Consider the following 13616-nt stretch of genomic DNA (forward strand, 5'->3'; position numbering starts at 1 on the left):
TTTTCAACGTTTTTTATTTATTTTTGGGACAGAGAGAGACAGAGCATGAACGGGGGAGGGGCAGAGAGAGAGGGAGACACAGAATCGGAAACAGGCTCCAGGCTCCGAGCCATCAGCCCAGAGCCTGAGGCGGGGCTCGAACTCACGGACCGCGAGATCGTGACCTGGCTGAAGTCGGACGCTTAACCGACTACGCCACCCAGGCGCCCCATTATTTATTTAAGTTTATTCATTTCTGAGAGACAGAGACAGCATGAGCAGGGGAGGGGCAGAGAGAGAGAGGTAGACACAGAATCCAAAGCAGGCTCCAGGCTCCAAGCTGTCAGCACAGAGCCTGATGTGGGGCTCAAACTCACCACGAGATCATGACCTGAGCTGAAGTCGGACACTCAACCGACTGAGCCACCCAGGCGTCCCAAGACTTATTTATTTTTGAGAGAGAGAGAGAGAGAGAGCTCAAGCAGAGAAAGGGCAGAGAAAGAGGGACAGGATCTGAAGCAGGCTCTGCGCTGAGGGCAGCCAGCCCCAAGCAGGACTCGATCTCACAAATTGTGAGATGGTGACCTGAGCTGAAGCTGGATGCTCAACTAACTGAGCCACCCAGGTGCCCCCTTAAACATTTTTTCAGTGGTTATTTATTTTGAGAAAGAGAGGGAGGGAGAGCAAGTGGGGGAGGGGCAGAGAAAGAATCTCAAGCACGGATTGGAGCTTGGAGCTCAACTAGGGGCTCGATCTCACCACGCCTGAGATCATGACCTGAGCTGAAATCAAGAGTCAGGTGCTTAACCAACTAAGTCCCCCAGGCGCCCCTCGTCCGTATACACAGTTTTAACATCTCTGTACTGTACCTACAATTCAGCCTTGTGGATTGTTTTCCCTCCCCGGTAAATTCATGGTGCTGGGTATCTTCTGTTTGCTCCTACAGGTATTCTCACCAACTGCCTTCACCCTGCTCTGCACTCCCGCAGGCTGCCGTGTGCTCCTTTGCCTCCTTGGCTTCCGGTTGGGCTTGAGAGATATTTCTACCCCACCTCCCTCCCTTCCAGGTCACTGCAGACTAGCTGAGTCCCTCCATTAAAGGCCGCAGGTCCTGGCTGGTGACCCTCTAGGCCTTCCTCCATGTAGTTCTCTCTCCATGTTCCGATAGGGCCCCACTTACCCTTTCAGGCCCAGCCTGCAAGTGGAAACAGTCCTCCTCTCTGTTGCTTTTCCAAATGCTGCTCACACCGTTGCAAACAGTTCCTTTATTAAACTCTCTTCAAAGTTCCCAATTTTGATTGTGCCATCTGTTTCCTGCTGGGACCCTGATGGTCCCAGAATGTATATCATTAGTATTTTCCAGATTACTACACACAATCTAAGCGCACGGTGGTTGCAAAGCACAGTGTTGAATACACGCATACAGTGTATACAAATGCCGTCGTGCGCCTAGCCGTTCCCTAATCCGTCCGCGTGTACTCTGCTTCCTGTTTTTTGGTGTGTGTTTGTTTTGGTTTTGGGTTTTGGGTTTTTTGGGGTTTTTTTTTGTTTGTTTTTTTCCCCCAGTATCAAAACCTCCGTGAAGTCCTCCCCCCCACCCCCCCCAAAAGAGACATTGTGGTTTCATCGCAGGCACTTCCTTTCCTTTCTGGGCTAAAGCTCAAGGCACCCATGCTACTGATCCTTTCAAGTTTGTTTTCAATTGCGGCCTTTGGCTGCCCTCAGGGAACTTACCAGTTGGTAGTGCAAAATTGAGAAATGTGATGCTAGAGGAATAGCTGAGCCAAATGATGTGACACAGGTAGACGTTCTGGGGTTGAGGAGGGATGGAGATGAGAGTTATTGGTGAAGGCCTCCTGGCTGGCTGGGCTGTTTCAGGACAGGGCTTTCTAATTATGACCCAGGTTCCTTTATCTGAATCCAGAAGTGGGCCCTCATCTGACTTTTTGATTCGTGTATCAAGTAAAAATGCCAGGTGTTTACTTTCAACTAGAAAAATGTCTGTCGGGTGGACGTGAATCTTTGCGTCAATATGCCTGGTGCGTCATGTGCTATAAGCAGAAGCCAAGTGGTAACTGGAGTAGCGTTTGGGGAGTACGGGTTTATTGCAAGGAGGGGTCAGATGACTTGAAAGCTTAAGGGCATTAGGCTGGGTACCCAGGCTCACCCACCTCCACGGTAGGGATGACCTTGCCCGTGGGACCTTAATATTCCCAGTCTGTTGGCCAAGACCCCCTTCTCTCTGCCCAGATAGTGTTCCGATATGCATGGTCAGCTTGAGCCTTTGTAACTCTTCCTTTTCCTTGCCTTTGACCCTCCCTTTCACAGAGGCTTTACAATTGCATTCTGCACAGGAATCACCTGGGAATCTTGTTAAATACAGATTGGGATTCAGTAGGTTTGGGGTGGGGCCTGAGAACTTGCAGTTTTAATGTATGCCAAAATTCCTTCAATCTAGTACGACCTCGTCTTCTGGAGCCACTGAGCCCTTTAAGAGAATGCCTTTCTTGGGGGTCCTGGCTGAGTCAGTTGGTGCAGCGTGTGACTCTTGATCTCGGAATAGTGAGTTCGAGCCCCGCGTTGGGTGTACAGATTACTTAAAAATAATCTCTTAAAACCAAATGGATGTCTTTCTTATCTCTGCTCTAGTTGTGATAATAGTAATTTCTAATTTAATATTCGGATGGGCAGTCTTCTGTTTCAGTACCTGGTAGGGGGGTGGAACAGTGGTGGTTGCTTCCTAAAGCGGCAAGGGGAGATCTCTGAGGAGGTGGGAACTTCCTCGCCTGGGGGCTGAAGGACTGGCTCAGATATTCTTTCCTGCTCTTCTCTGTTGCCTGGGAGCTGTAGACCAACCACTCACCACCCATCCTTTACTTTACCTAAAGCCGGAAAACCTCATCACCTGAGGTCTTTGCTGCTTCTGTTTGTGAAGTGACTTAGCTTGAACCTTCAAAGACAGTCTCCTCATAATTTTAAATGAAGAATTGAACAGAATAGGATGGGGAGTTAATCATAAGCATGTTGCTCACACCGCTTTACCTTCTAAAAACACCTGACAGTTTACAGATCACTTAGATATCCACAAACTTTGGATCCTTACAATGCTGGCAGGTGGGGCAGGCATTATCCCTATTTACTAGATAAAAGGAGTCTCACCGAGGGCAAATGACATATCCAGTCTCAACCAGCTACTGGATGGTGGAACTTGGGTTCAACTTGTAAATGCCTTCTTAGCTCCGGGGCACCTGGGTGGCTCAGTTGACTTTGGCTCAGGTCATTATCTCACGGTTCTTGAGTTTGAGGCACACATCAGGCTCTGTGCTGTCAGCACAGAGCCTGCTTGGGATTCTCTGTCTCCCTCTTGCCCCTTTCCTGCCCTTTCAAAAATAAATAAATAAACATTTTATTTATTTATTTTTATATTTCTTAATGTTTATTTATTTTTGAGAGAGAGAGAGAGAGAGAGCAGTGGAGGGGCAGAGAGAGAGGGAGACACAGAATCCAAAGCAGGCTCCAGGCTCCGAGCTGTCAGCACAGAGCCTGACGCGAAGCTTGAACTCACAAAGTGTGATATCACGACCTGAGCCGAAGTCAGATGCTTAACCGACTGAGCCACCCAGACGTCCCCTAATAAACATTTTTTTTTTTAATATTAAAAAAAAATAAACACCCTCTTAGCCTGGATTGCACGTCTTCTTGATTTTCTATGTAAAAAGAATTGCAGTGCTCCTGGGTGGCTCAGTTGGTTAAGCATCTGACTTCGGCTCTGGTTGTGATCTCATAGTTCGTGGGTTCGAGCCCCACATCAGGTTCTGTGCTGACAGCTCGGAGCCTGGAGCCTGCTTCGGATTCTGTGTCCCTTTCTCTGCCTCTCTCCTGCTTGTGCTAGCTCTCTCTCTCTCTCTCTCTCTCTCATAAATAAATAAAATATTAAAAAATAAAATACAAAGAATTGTAACAATTGCTGCCTCTCCCCCAGCTTTCTATGATTTGACCCTGCCCATTCTCACTGTCACGGTCCCTACCCAGGCTGCCATCATCACACACTGGAATTATCACCAGAGCAGTCAGTCTAAATTATTAAGACTAGAACAAATGCTCATGGAGCCCTACTATGTGCCAGGCCCTGTGCCAAGCTCTGAGGGTAGGGATGACTTTGTCCTGACCTTCCAGGAGACACAGAGACCTGAAACAGGTCACTGCAACAGGACGAGGAAAGAGCAGTGATGTAAGATGTACAGGCACCTGCGACAGGGCTAGGTGATGGAAGGCTTTTCCTTCCCATGGGTCTTCTGGATGTCAGGTTTTCTTCATCACAGGCACCGAGTGCTGTGTGTTCCCTGGTCAAGATCCTCTAGTGATGTCACAGTGCCAAGACTCCAACATGTGCCACGTCCTCCATTATCTGCCCCTGAATCTTAACTTTCCTTACTACAGCCCTCTAAACTGGTCACAAGTTTATTCCTGATTGGTCCAGACACATATTCTTATGATTCTGGTCAAAGAGTCATAGTGATAACCTTAATACTACTAATTGCTTGTCTGTGTCTCTCTACTAAGCACTTTTTAATGTTATTTCATGCAATGCTCCCATCTCAATGGGGGTAGGTATCATCTTCCTCATGAAAGAACCTTGGTTCAGAGAGGTTAAGTAACTTGCCCAAGTGACACAGCTAGAACATAGCTGAGTAGAACTAACCGCCTAGGTCAAACCCAAAGTCATCCCACACTTGCCATCCCACTCTGCTGAAATGAGGGCAGAGAATGCTGTGAATTAGGGATAGTAATTTTTTTTTTCATGTTTAATGTTTATTTTTGAGAGAGAGAGAGAGAGACAGAGTGAGGGTAGGGGAAAGGCAGAAAGAGGGAGACACAGAATCCAAAGCAGGCTCCAGGCTCTGAGCTGTCAGCACAGAGCCCCACACAGGACTCAAACTCACCAACTGTGAGATCATGACCTGAGCCGAAGTCTGATGCTTAACTGAAGGAGCCACCAGGCACCTTGGAATTAGTAATTTTGTCTCCTTACTCCTGCTGCTACCCAACCTGAAATACGCACTTTCTGCTTCAGGGATCTCAATGTTGCACTTCTCAAAACACCCCAGAGACTTTCCTCACCTTGAATTCCCTGCATTGTTGCTTGCTGTCTTTATACTGTATGATCTTGGATTACTTAAGCTTCCAATGCCCTGGAATTGTTCTCTAGTGATTTTGTGGAGGTACATTTGAGCCTGACTACAAACTGCTATTCAGACTGGCTAGAGGGCCAACATCCATAATAATAACTAACAAGTAATGTTGCTGAAAATGGAGACAAGTTATTCCGAACTTGCAAGGTGTCAAGAAAGCCTTGCAAAAAAAAACAAAACCAAAAACAAAAAAGGTGAGCAGTATAATTAGCACAGTCATATCTCTGGGCTACAGTTTTCTCATCTGTAAAGTGCATGGACTTGAACTAGATGGTCTCTAGGCAACAAATATTTACTGTATTCCCCCCAGGCACCAGGCACCGTTCTAGGTACTGGGGATGAAATAGACAAAAATTCTTGCTGTTATTCTAGTAAAAGGAGACGACAATAGACAAAGTAAATACGTAAATACATGAAGTATATATATTATGTCAGATAGTGATAAGGGTGAAAGAGAAATATAATGCGGGGGGGGGGGGGGGGGGGGGGAAGGAAATGCCCAGAAGGGACATTATCTGACTTGTATTTAAAAAGGCTCACTAGCTGGGGTGGAGAATAGACAGTAAGCGGATAAGCGAGTAATCAGGGAGACTGGTTAGCAGATAGTTGCTAGCAGTCCAGTCCATGACTGGTGGTGTGGCTGGGACAAGGAGCAGAGGTTAGAAGTGGTCAGAGTTTGGGGGCGCCTGGGGAGCTCGGTCGGTTAAACATCTGACTTGGGCTCGGGTCACGATCTCGCAGTTCATGAGCTGGAGCCCCGCATCAGACTCTGTGCTGACGGCTCAGAGCCTGGAGCCTGCTTTGGATTCTGTGTCTCCCTCTCTCTCTCTGCCCCTCCCCTGCTCATTCTCTCTCTCTGTCTCTCTCTCTCTCTCTCTCTCTCTGTCAGAAATAAGTAAACATATAAATAAATAAATAAATAAATAAATAAATAAATAAATAAGAAGTGGTCAGATTTTGAATATATTTTGAATGTAAAGCCAGCATAATTTACTGATGGATTGTATGTAATGCTGACTCAAGCATGTCTCCCAGGTCTTTGCCTTGGAAGGAAGGAACATCTGTGAAGATAAGAGTTGCCATTAATGAAGATGGCAGAGACTATAACTGGAGCAGGTTTTGAGGAGACAATCAACTGCAAGTATGGAGTAAGCAGTGGAGACATGAGTCTGGAGTTTAAGGGGGAGGTCCAGGCTAGAGAGATAAAGGTGAGGGCCGTCTAGGTATAGATGATGTATCAGACACTTCCTTAAATTCTCTTGGCCTTATCTTCTTCTCCCAGCTTGATGTCGTGCAGTTGGTATTGGCCAGATTTGCAATGGGTACAAACTGACCGTGCCTCACCCCTGCCTCTCTGTGTATTTCTTGCTTCCGGTACAAAGTTGGCTGTAGGACAATCATGGAAACTCACTCAGCACCGCCATATTATGTATAACTCAGAGAGTTGAGTTGATGGGGGAGTTGACACTCATGGGGCCGCCCTTAACCAATGTTGAAGAGAAGCTGGTGGATAAATGTGGATCCCTTTTTATCCCTTAACAGCCAGTTCTGAATCTCCTTAGAAGGTTGTGTGGAGAAAAGCGTCAGTATCCTATAGTGGTTGTCACTCATTAGTGCTCAGTAATGCACTTGAATTGGTTTATCCTTTCTTCTCTGTTTCTGTCACCCTGTCCCTCATTTCTGCTCTCTGGAATTTCATTCCCATATAAACTACCTGCATGCAAACCTTTTATGAAGGTTCTGCTTCTAGAGGAACCTAGGCTAAGCCCCATGGCATTTAACATGAGACTGAATGAGATCACCAAATGGATTGGTGAAGATTGGGTACAGATACAAGGATTGAGCCCCAGGACCCTCCAACATGTAGAGGTGAAAGAGATGGAAAGAACCCACCCTAAAGAATAGCCAAGAAAACGCAGTGTCTTGGAAGCCAAGAGAAACAAGTGTTAAAGGGAGAAGAAGCGGTCAGGTGATCCTCGGTGGGTCAAGTAATATGAAGACTAACGATGACCTTTAGGATTAACCACAAGGGCGGGGGTGGGGAGGATTGCTGATCTTAACAAAGAGCAGTTTGGGTAGAGGTGTGCAGTGATCGAAATGAGTTTGAGACGGGTGCCTGGGTGGCTCAGTCGGTTAGTTGCCAACTCTTGGTTTTGGCTCAGGTCATGATCTCACCGTTTGGGAGTTCGAGTGCGGAGCCTGCTTGGGATTCTCTCTCTCTCTCTGCCCTTCCCTGCTCATGCTCTCTGTCTGTCAAAATAAATAAACTTAAGAAAAAAGAAAAAAAAATGAGTTTGAGAGAGATAAGCTAGAGGGGAAGTAGAGTCAGAAGAAACTCTCTTTTTTTTTTTAATGTGTATTTATTTATTTTGAGAGAGAGTGTGCGTGTATGGGAGAGCAGAGGAGGGGCAGAAAGGAGAGCGAGAATTCCAAGCAGGCTCTGCACTATCAACGTGAGCCCAAGTCGGGGCTTGAACCCATGACCCACGGACGGTTTCTCCTGTGCTGAAATCAAGAGCTGGATGCTCAACCAACTGAATCACCCAGGCGTCCCGGGAGAGACTCTTTTCAAGATGGGTGGAATTGTAGCATGTTTAAATACATTTATATGCTGTGGTGAATGATTAGCAAACAGGGAAATACAGATGATACAGGAGAGAGGAGAGAGCTTTGCTGGAGGGAGGGGATGGGATCTAGAGGCCAGTGAAGGTGTCTGCCTTAGATAGGAGCCAGACAGTTTATCCCCAAACTGCAGGAGAAGCAGAGTATGCGGGTAAATTCTCACATTCCGCGACTCACGGAGCGCTTGAGTCGCAAGATGTCAATCACTTGGGCCTGTGCCATCCACACACCATTGATGAGAAGCAGATCTGTAGTTAGAATCCAGGCTTCCCCTGCCCTGCCCAGCACCCGAGGGCTCTCCCCTTGGGGACAATCCTGACCTTACTCAGCTATCCACCCCTCCTGTGCTCCTAGTCTAGCGGACTCCAGAAAGGACAGCAGAACAGGGAAATGGAGACATGGGCAAGCTTCAGAATAGAACCACCAAATCAGGCGAGTTAACTTGAAGGTCTGCCGGTGAGTTTTGGTGAGTTTCCTAAATACCTAGGGGTATTTAGGAATCAATGTCATCACCGTAAGGAAAGCTGTAAACGGGCAAACTGGGTTGAGCAAAATGCAGAAGGAGGATATTATAAACCCAAGTACAGACCGAAGGGCACAAATCCTTCTGGAACCTAAATTCCTGGTTTCGAATACTGTCAGGCCTGGTTTTCCTGATTTGAAGTTTGGAAACATGGTCTCTCTAAGCTTAGAGTTGAGTGGGTGGGCAGTGAGTGTCTGGGGTGGGGGGAGGGGGGTGTCACAGAGAGGCACAAACCGTGGGGAAGAGCCACACACACACACAGCTTTGCCTTGACCTCCAGGAAGCTTGCAAAAACCCCTGCATTCTCTCTCAAACATTCTCCGTGCTTTTGTGTGACGTCCTGTGTCAGGTATGCAGGGCAGGGGAGTGGAGGGATATACAAAACAGGTAAACTGAAAGAGGTCCTGTCCTCAAATTTTTACGGTCTTTTTTTTTTTAATATTTACTTTTGAGAGAGAGCGAGTGAGCGGGGGAGGGGCAGAGAGAGGGAGACAGAGGATCCAAAGCAGGCTCCAGGCTCTGAGCTGTCAGCACGGAGCCCGATGCGGGGCTCAAACTCACGAACCACGGGATCATGACCTGAGCCGAAGTCAGACGCTTAACCGACTGAGCCACCCAGGCGCCCCCAAAGTTTTACAGTCTTACAAGAAGAAGCTATTTGCTCATTTGACTAATTTTGGTCTCTTGTTTCTCAGTTATTTCAGGCCTGGACAGAAGGAAGCATGCAGTTTATGGGGAGTCTGTGTCTCTAGTCACTATAAAGGTAGTTCCCTAACTATGGATTCAAAAATATAAATTAGAAACTGCTCTTGGGTACGAATTTCTCCCATGTGAGCTTGTTGAGTGCGATCCACTTATCTCCAGGGCCGATGGCCAGTTAAATCCTGCCCAAGTAGCAGAAAGCCTGTTTGTTTTACGACAAACAGGAAAAGGGGGCCCTCGCTGAAATTCGGGCCTCGGCTAGAACCTGAAGCCAGTGCTGTGCTGATTGTTTGGGGAATACTTAAGCTGGGACAGTTTGTGACGCCTCTCTTCCCCCTTTCCACCAGAACAGTATTTGACGAGGTGTGTGCAGGCCCAGGATCTGACCCCCCAGTCGGGTGCTGAGGGTGGGCCGGGGATTTGAAGAGCTGGAATGTCACCGTGTGATAACCCAGGAATGCGTCTCTGACAAAATCATCCTGATGTCTTCATTTCTGTCGCCCTTTGCAGCTGTTTCAAAACACTTGCCGGTATCAGTGATTTCATGGAATCCTCACCTCCTTCTCGTGAGGGAGGCGGAGCAGGGTTTATTATCACCGTGGTACAGCTGGAGACACTGAGGGTCCGAGGGGCCATGTGACTCAGCCCAGGTCACGGGACTAAGAAGCAGCTGAGCTGGAACTCAGGCTGGGTCTCCTGACGGTGAGTCGGATGCCCAGGTGACCGGGAGCCTCCACAGCCACTTGGTGCTCAGATGAGGGTGTGGCCTTCCTGCCTGTGACTCCCAGGACCGCCTGGCTTTGGGTCCTGGCTCTGCCCATACCAGCTGTCTGGCCTTGGACAGGTTGGTTAAGGGTCTCTGTGCCTCTTTCCTCATCTGTAAAATGAGCGAAATAATAGTACCCGAATCCCCAGAAGGTGTTTTGAGGAGTAAATGAGATATCATAGAGAAGGCAAAACATATCTGTCCTGGTGCAAGACATCCATACATGTTACATCCCCTCCCCGCCTCAGAAAGCCTTTTCCTTAAGGCACAACCCAAAAGACTTGTTTAAGAATTCTGCAGGGGCACCTGGGTGGCTTAGTTACGCATCTGACTCTTGGTTTCGGCTCAGGTCATGATCTCACAGTTCGTGAGTTTGAGCCCCGTGTCGGGCTCTGAGCTGACATTGCGGAGCCTGCTTGGGATTCTCTACCCCTCTCCTCCTCGCTCTCTATCCCTTTCTCTCTCAAAATAAATAAATAAACATTAAAAAAAAAAAAAAGAATCCTGCAGAAGCTTTCCTGCTTTGCTACCTTTCCTCACCCACCCTGCCCTCTCTCTGTGATAATGCTACCCTGTGTTACTGCTTTTTACTTTTCATAGTGCTTTCCTAGCCACACCTCTTGAGATTTTCCTGACAACCCCGTAAGGTCATAGAACCCAAAAGTCTTCTTCACTCTCTTCTTACAAATGAGGGAAAACCAAGGCAAGAGAGGCGACTGCCCTAAGGCAATGCCTCTGATGGCCGCAGAGCTGGGACTCCGGCCCCCTTGGAGTTTCAACTCTTGGTTACTGGAAATCGTTAATTGTCTGGGTTTCCTTTTTTGCCTTTGGAAGTGGCAGCTAAGGGACCTCACTGAATCTCTGCGAGCTCAGGATTACCTTTCAGACTGAAAACAACCCAGAGCAGAGCAATTGGCTTGCAGCTAACAGACGCCTTCCAGCCCACGCAACCTCCCTGCACATCCTTGGGCCTGGGGGGGTTGGAGAGGCAAACCCGGGTAAGGGATGAATTCCAGCAGGCTCCCTACAAGTGGGTGACAGTTGAAAAGGTCAAAAGGGTGCTGCTCCCTCCTGATATTCCATCATTAGCTCCGCTGCTTGATATCTGAGAACACCTTGGACAAATCAAGGTGCACCTCAATTTCCTCACCTAAAACGGGATGACTGGATTAGATAATGTCTCCGCTGCCTTCCTGATAGCCCAAAAGGGACTTGCTTAAGGACAACAGTAAAACATTACAGGCAACTAAAAAAAAAAAAAAAAAAAAAAAACAACAACCTCTTTTGGGGCGCCTGGATGGCTCAGTTGGTTAAACGACTGACTTCTGCTCAGGTCATGATCTCCCAGTTTATGAGTTCAAGCCCTGCATCAGGCTCTGTGCTGACAGTTCAGATCCTGGAGCCTGCTTCAGATTCTGTGTTTCCCTCTTTTTCTGCCTATCCCCTGCTTGTGTGCTCTGTCTCTCTATCAAAAATAAATAGTAAAATAAAATAAAATAAAATAAAATAAAATAAACCTTTTTTTTAAAGATAACTTATTTATTTTTAAAAGAAAGAGAGCATGGGGGAGGTCAGAGAGAGGGAGAGAGAATCCCAAGCAGGCTCTGCAATGCCAGCACAAAGCCCAATGTGGGGCTTGAACCCACCAACCACGAGATCATGACCTGAGCCGAAATCCTACACTGAACTGATTGAGCCACCCAGACACCCCCCCAAAAAACTTTTTTATTATGAAAAATTTCAAACCAAATTTAATGTCAACAAAACTCCCACTTATGCTTTACCTATCATTTACATTCTTTCTTGTTTCTTCTGTACCTCCAGCCCCTCCCACTTGGTTATTTTGTATAGTTGCATAGCTAGTTTGTATAGCTCTTGTTGTAAGTGAAATTTACAAACATTGAAACAGAAATATTTAAAAAAATTTTTTTAAATTTGTTTTTATTTTTGAGAGAGAAAGAGAGACAGGGTGTGAGCGGGGGAGGAGCAGAGACAGAGGGAAACCCAGAACTAGAAGCAGGCTCCAGGCTCCGTGCTGTCAACACAGAGCCTGATGAGGTGCTCAAACCTATGAACTGTGAGATCATGACCTGAGCCCGAAGTTGGACACTTAACTTAGCCACCCTCTTGTTTGTTTGTTTGTTTGTTTGTTTTTTAAAGCTTATTTATTTTTGAGAGAGAGAGAGAGAGGAAGAGAGTGCAGTTAGAGGAAGGGCAGAGAGAGAGGAAGAGAGAGAATCCCAACCAGGCTCCACACTATCAGTGCGGAGCCGGATTTGGGGCTCGATCTCACCAATTGTGAGATCATGACCTGAGCTGAAATAAAGAATCAGACGTTTAAACTACTGAGCCCCAGGGGCGCCTGGGTGGCTCAGTCGGTTAAGCGGCTGACTTCGGCTCAGGTCATGATCTCACGGTCCGTGAGTTCGAGCCCCACATCGGGCTCTGTGCTGACAGCTCGGAGCCTGGAGCCTGTTTCAGATTCTGTGTCTCCCTCTCTCTCTGCTCCTCCCCTGTTCATGCTCTGTCTCTCTCTGTCTCAAAAATAAATAAACATTAAAAAAAAAATAAACTACTGAGCCCCAAACGCAGAAATCTTAACCGTGTAATACTGACAAATAGATTTGCCCATGTAAACTATATCTCTTTCACAATATAGAATATTTACACCTTTCTAGAAAGTTCTCTCCTGTCCATCACGGTCAAATGGATAACTGAACTTATTAAACAATTAAATTAAACATCAGTGTGAGCTTAGCACACTGAGGGGTTAGCACACGCTCTCTTCACTCTGGCTAGGTCAGAGTCAGGTCTGCTATCTTAAGCTATTTTTCTCCTTCCAGCTTCTGTCCACTCCTGCCATCCTGTGGGTCCCTAGAGGTGATGGTCTTCTGCATGTACTCTGTGTCCACTTATTCTATTACCCTGGCTGCAAATTCTTAGAAGCTTTCTTTTGGGACACCTGGCTGGCTCGGTCGGTAGAGCTTGCAACTCTTGATCTCGGGATCATGAGTCCGAGACCCATGTTGGGTGCAGAGATTACTAAAGATATAAACTTAAAAAAAAAAAAAAAAAAAAAGCTCTCTTTTGTTTTTCCTAAACACTTATTCTCCATGTTTTTTCTTTTGTTTTCCTCTTTTTCTTTTCTTTTCTTTTCTTTTTTTAGTATGTATTTATTTTGGGGAGAACACAAGAGGGGGAGGGGCAGAGAGCGGATCTGAAGCAGGCTCCGCACTGACAGGCTGACAGCAGAGATCCCGATGTGGGGCTCGAATATATGAACCGCGAGATCATGAACTGAACCAAGGTCAGACCCTTAACTGAGCCATCTAAGTGCCCCCTTCTGTTTTTCTTTCCTACGACTGTTTCTCATAATGCTGTTTCTCTCCTTTAGAGCGCTCTCACTCTTCTGAGTTCAGCCCATCTTCTCTGAGTTCACTGGCCTTTATTTTGGACTGTTTATATCCTGGACATTAGGCACTGAGCTGTAACCCTAGGGCCCCCCTCCCCCACACTAAGGCCAGGCACTTAGTCCACATGAGGAAGAGAGGGAATGAATGCAAAGGACAAGCTCTAGAAACACCTGCAGTCCACTAAGGAACCCCAACCTGTCAGCTTTGTCATTTCTGGACCACATCTTTCTCTCTGCATTGAGCAAGAAGCTATTTATCTGCCCCTCTGGAAGCCCCAGCATTTCAAGGGAAGGAGGCTGATTTACTGGCAAAATGTGACCCAGAGGACCATTCTCCCCCACCCCCACCCCCACCCTCCATCATTTAAAAAAAAAAAAAAAAAAAACAGAGCAAGCTGGGCTATCAGGGATACTTCCTGT

Source organism: Panthera pardus, unplaced genomic scaffold (genome assembly GCF_024362965.1).
Source record: "Panthera pardus isolate Hobbes unplaced genomic scaffold, ASM2436296v1 HiC_scaffold_17, whole genome shotgun sequence".
Classification (NCBI taxonomy): Eukaryota; Metazoa; Chordata; class Mammalia; order Carnivora; family Felidae; genus Panthera; species Panthera pardus.